This window comes from Canis lupus, chromosome 12, assembly GCF_003254725.2.
Source record: "Canis lupus dingo isolate Sandy chromosome 12, ASM325472v2, whole genome shotgun sequence".
Lineage (NCBI taxonomy): Eukaryota > Metazoa > Chordata > Mammalia > Carnivora > Canidae > Canis > Canis lupus.
The window spans coordinates 20,967,464-20,973,463 of record NC_064254.1 but is presented as its reverse complement, the minus strand read 5'-3'; the positions used below and the strand labels follow the sequence as shown (position 1 = coordinate 20,973,463).

General features: G+C 44.5%; 1 protein-coding gene across 1 annotated transcript in view; it reads left to right on the top strand.

Moving 5' to 3' along the window:
- The first annotated feature begins 5,532 nt into the window (after positions 1–5,532).
- The window catches only part of ELOVL5 (ELOVL fatty acid elongase 5), a 74,890-nt gene continuing 74,422 nt past the window's right edge, over positions 5,533–6,000 (top strand). The window contains exon 1 of the mRNA XM_025419043.2: positions 5,533–5,679. The gene's annotated coding sequence lies outside the window, so the exon portion shown is untranslated. The remainder of the gene's footprint in view (positions 5,680–6,000) is intronic.

The following is a 6,000-nucleotide window of genomic DNA, read 5'->3' as shown; positions in this document are numbered from 1 at the left end:
GACCTAGCATGACTAAATCATTTATGAGTAATTATTAGAGGACTTGTTTTATAAATGATGGAATAAAGGCAAAGCATATTCTGTGCTACCTCAGCATTGCCAAAAATCATAAAGAGCATTTGAAGAACACAACAGCTCAACCAGAATATACTCCTCAACAATAGACACCATGTGGCTACTCTTTGCCAGTTGCACATAATTTTTAGCCAGAAGTTTGGTCATTGTCTGTTTTTGTCTGCTCCCTAGAAATCTTCAGCTCTTTAATATATTACATAATTTTTATCAATTATGAAAGTTATCTGTTGATAACCAGCAAAGTAAAAGACACATTGAGAATCTGTCCTGTTCTAAAATCTTATTTTTAACAGAGCTAAGCATTTGAAGAAGTTGAGAACCGAGAGTTGAATTCGACCTTAATATTAAAAGTAAATCTTTAGTATGTCAGATAGTGGTAAGTGCTAAAGAGAAAATGTAAGCAGGGTAAAAAGGTTCCAGAATGTGAGAGGCAGGGAGGGAGATGTTGCAAACTTAGAGTTTAAGATCTCTCTAAGACGATGACATTTATAAAGAATGCAGTAAAAGTGTAAGTCTTGTAGATTTCTAAGTGAGATTATACTAGGCCTGATGGAAGAGTAAGTATAAAGGCCCTGAGGCAAGTCCAGTACTAAAGAGGTGATTGTGGGTAGAAGACAAAGTAGCTGTAGAAGACACTGGTGCTGAGTCATGAAGGACCTTATAAGTGACTGTAAGAGTTTTTTTACTCTTAACTGAGATGATAGGTTGATTGATGGTTTAAGTACACAAGTGACATCATCTGGCTTTGGTTTTAAGAGTATCAATCGGGCTGCTGGGTTGAGAATAGACTGTGGGTGACAAAAGCACTAGAGGTCCGGGCTGTTGGAAAATTCTGAGCAACAGCTGTATTAACTTAAACCAGTAGTTGTGGCGAAATAAGAATCGGGGTATATTTCAAAGATTGAGGAGACAGAATTTAGTTAGTGCAAGGATGTAGGATGTGTAAGAGGATGAGAGGAGCTAAACATAACTCTAAGATGTTTGGCTTGAGAAACTGAATGAGTAGAACTGTCATTTACAAAGCTGGGGAAGACCCTGGATATGAGGGAAAATCTAGAATTCATTTTTTATTATTTTCAGTTTGAGTTGCCTTTTAGACATCTAAGAGGAGAAGTCCTTAATAGGCAGTTATAGGGATGCCTGGGTGGTTCAGTGGTTGAATATCTGCCTTCAGCTCAAGGTGTGATCCCGCGAGTACTGAGTCCCACATCAGGCTCCCTGGGAAGGAGCCTGTTTCTTCCTCTGCCTGTGTCTCTGCCTCTCTCTCATGAATAAATAAACACATCTTTTAAAAAATAGGCAGTTATATACATAATACATAGACTTCAGGGGAAAATACATTTGGAAGAAATACATTTGGGGGTAAATAGAGTATATATAGAATCCAAAGCTATGAAAGAGGGTGATAATAGCACCTAGGAAGTAGATGTATATAGAGAGGACTGAGGACACAGACCCCTTTCATTGTCCAGTCACTCCTGGATGGAGTACTGAAGAGTATATAAAAGGAAGTGGAGAAGAAAAGCCAGAGTATCCAGAAATAGTTCAAGCTGTTCATTCATTCAACAGATATTTATGAGCATCAGCTATTTGCCAGAAGTTCTACTAGCCGTTGGGAAAACAACATGGTAGACCAGGCAAGGGCAATGCCCTCAAGTAGTTCACATCCATCAGGATAAACACTCAAGGACAGGAATAGAGATAAACCCCAGTACAATGAAGAGGAGTAGCAGCTGAGTAACAATGGAAGTGTAGAAATGACTCCTTGTTCTGGGGAGGAAAGGAAACTGCCTTTAATCTATCTGCCTCTAACAAAGACAAGCCAGACCAATGGGAACCCCTGGCAGCAAGATAACAGAAAACACAAATTAGAAGAAAAAAATAAGATCATGGGGTGGGGGGGGGGTGGGGAGGGGGAAAGTAGGAGCCAACAGAGACTTTGTAGTGACATGCTTAGCATAAACTAGCTTATGCTTGTCCTATATTTTAGCCAACTTTCAAAGGTCCAGAGGCAAACATAGACTTATTTCTTACCTCAAAAAATAGGTTTCACTATATTGTGCAAATATCTCCTAAGCACATATAGTGTTTCATCCTGAAATGAAGCAAGTCTCATTTTTTAAAAAATATTTTATTTATTTATTCATGAAATACACAGAGAAAGAGAGAGAGAGAGGCAGAGGGAGAAACAGGCTCCTCGCAGGGAGCCTGATGCGGAACTTGATCCCAGACCCCAGGATCGCACCCCAAGCCAAAGGCAGACGCTCAATTGCTGAGCCACCCAGGAGTCCCAAAGCAAGTCTCATTAATCAGAATTACATTCTATTGAAACTTTCTATTGCATTTTTTTAAGATTTTATTTTTAATTAATCTCTATACCCAACGTGGGGCTCAAACTCACAATCCTGAGATCAAGAGTTGCCTGTTCCACTGACTGAGCCAGCCAGGCACCCCTTAATTTTATTTCTTAATTTAACTACAGATGCTATAACAATGGAACATATTTTCCAGGATGTCAAATTCTTTCTTTCTCGAGAGCAATATTGAAGTAACTTTCTAATATGCTTCGAAGTGTGTGGTTGGAGGAGATTTCAAGCCATTGATGAAAACTAAGAGCAGAAGGAAAGAAAGCTACCAGAATTTAAAAATAAAGAAAAGCAAAAGGAGAAAGATAAAAAGGAATACTTAAGTATTAAGTAATGAAAATAATTCAATAATCACTTCTTAGGGACTATTGTATGGATGTTGTAAAGAAAAAGGGAAGAGTTATAGGTTTTTGTTTGTTTGTTTGTTTTGTTTTGTTTTTACTGCACCTAAGCAGTGGGATGGCTCTAGCACAGTGTCAAGAACCTGGTTGGCCAAGAGTCTGATTCTGACACTAAGTAAAAGACTTCTTTTTTTTTTTTAGATTTTATTTATTCACGAGAGAGAGAGAGAGAGAGAGAGAGAGAGAGAAGCAGGCACCATGTAGGGAACCCGATGTGTGACTCCATCCCAGGACCCTGGGATCACGCCCTGGGCCGAAGGCAAACACTCAACTGCTAAGCCACCCAGGCATCCCTAAAACACTTTTCTTGAACCCTGGCAATGAATCCTAGGCATTCTTTTGGTTTATTTGGAAAAAAAAAAAAAGCAACCCATATTTAAATTGGGAAGTCATTTCAGTTTTACTGCTTGCTTTCCTTAAAGCTTTATCCATGATTGTGATAGTGGTGCAATCTACAATAATTGGTACTGTGGCCATGATAGTTTACACTGTAGGGTGTAAGATGAGCTGTGGGGTGAGGGTAGGGGGAATTCTCCCTAAATCATATATGTATTCGGAACCCTAAGTCTCTGGAGAGGAAGAAAGAGAACATGCCTTTACACCTTAGGATTAAGAGGAATCAATAGTCCTGGGACACTATATGACAGAGGGTTAGAATTCTAGAACAGAAAATGGAAGCACCTGGGGATGATGGGGAGGAGGAACAAGAATTCATTCATTCAAAACATATTTACTAAGCTCTTATCATATACCAAGCACTGTACTAAGATCTGTGGATAAACAGCAAAATTCAACATGTTTCCCCTTCCAATGGAGTTTACAACCTAAAGCCTAAAGGTCTTTAAAGTGGGGGTACAAGCATCTATCTCATGGATTGAGAAAGATGGTACAATCAGAAAACAACATGCATAAAATACTACAACTTTGTATTTACTTTTACCTTAAGAAAAAATAATTACTATATGACTTGACAGTTAAGTCCGTAATTAAAAATAAACACAAATATTTTGCTAGTACAGGCTAAAAACATTTTACTGATAAGTGAGCACAATAAAATTGAGTGTATTGTAAAACTTGAGATTTTTGGAATATGAAACTTTTAAAACTGGGAAAGACAGAACTTGGCTAGACTAACAGAGAGCTGAACCAACTCTGGCCTTGGCCTGCTAACAGAAGAATGAAAAATAAAGGAAATACCTTCACCAAACTCTTCTATGCTTCTAGCACATGCTTTTCACATGCCCCTTATCAGAAATCTTTTAATCAGTGTTATCTCGGTTTCCATTGTAGCATTGACTGCCGCATGGTAATTGTTTCCCGACTTTATTACTTTATTATTACTTTATTATAGGCAGAGGGGTTCCTTGAGGTTCTTTTTCTAACATCTAGTACAGCATTTGACAAACTGAAGCCATTCAGTGTTTGTGGAGTTGAATGACAATGGACTATTTTGTGTATGTTTAAATCACCTCAATTTGTGTATGTTTAAATTATCTAATTTGTATACAGTTTGTACATCCTTATTCTTACTGCAGTGGCCCAGTGCGTGGAACACAGCTGGTACATGATAAACATTATATTGAGAATACACTTACCTACGTTAAATGGTTGCTTATGTTGGCTCAACCTACTTGGAGTAGTAAGAGGACACAAGGAGAAAGGCTTAATTTCTGGGGCTTGATATGGGGCAAGTGTGGGATACTAGGATGACCAAGGCCCGGAGTTTTAAATACCAATGAAAAACAGCAAGGATCTATTCGTGCCTTGAGCACAAAGCACTGTCTTGAGTGCTTACGTTTGTCTAGCCGAAAAGGCGTCACTTACTTCACCACCTTTCCTCCTTTTAAAAGCCTGTGGAGGGGATCCCGGGGTGGCTCAGCGGTTTGGCGCCTGCCTTTGGCCCAGGGCACGATCCTGGGGTCCTGGGATCGAGTCCCACGTCGGGCTCCCCGTGCATGGAGCCCGCTTCTCCCTCTGTCTGTGTCTCTGCTTCTTTCTGTGTCTATCACAAATAATAATAATTTAAAAAAGCCTGTGGAATAATTTCTAGAGTAGAAATGAAGTTGGTAGTGACCTCTAAGGAAAAGTGAGAATCCCTAGGAGAAAAAAAAAAAGTCACAGTAAATCTATCCAAATGGAGTTAGGTTCTAACAACGATTTTGAGCGCTTTTCGCCGTTGCCTTATCTTGTCCAGCTGCAGACCTCCGCTCCGGTGGTCTCTGCAGGTATTTAACCCTTTGAGCTAAAAAAAAAAAAAAAAAAAAATCAAGGAGAGGTGGATCCGGTTCGGAATCCTAGAGGCGAGGCCTCTGAGAGCGCGCCGCCGAGCTGGAGCTGCCGTCGTCCCAGCGCGGCCACGACCTCGCCCTGCCGGCCTGGCTGTCAGAGATGCGGAGCTCAGGGTGTCAGGAGCTTCGCCGCCGGCCGCGGTTGCGCAGGCCCTGCGTTCCCCGCAGGCTTATGAGGAAGAAAGGGGGGAAAAGATCGCCCGGAGACACGTGAAGCCGAGGGCCCCAACCCCGGCCTTGGGCCGCCGCGGCCCCGGGCTCCGGAATTTACAATCACGAAAGTTCTATTGTCCCGCTATTGGCTCCGGGGCCGCATGACATCATAGCGCTTGATTCGCCCCTCGGGCCGCGATTGGCTGGCCGCGCCATTGTGACGTCACGGTCAGCCCACGCTCTGATTGTAGATACCCGGCGCCTTCCTCTTCCCATCGCGGCGCTCCGTGGCTCCGGGGCCTCGCTCGCACGTCCTCCTCGGCTCCGCCGGCCGCGGTCGCCCGTGCAGCCGTCGCGCCGCTCCGCCCAGGGCCGCCGCCGCCCCTGGACGACGAGGTAAGCCGTCGGCTCCGGGAAACTTCGCCTGGGGCCGCCGCTCGGCCATGACACCCGCGCGGGCGCGCGGCCGGGACGCGAGGGCTGCGAGCCGCGGTGAGGACCTGGGGCCGCCGGCCCGCGCCGCGCCCGCGTGGCGGAGCAGCTCGGCGGCGGCGGCGGCGGCGGCGGCGGCGGGGCCCCGCCTGGCTCCCCCGGGCGCGGACGGCGGGCGCGGACGGCGGGCGCCTCGGGACTTCGCGCCCAGCCGCAGGCTCACCTGCTCGGCGCGGGGAAGCCGCGGGCGGGCAGGTGTGCGCCGTGACAGGCGCGGCGGGGACC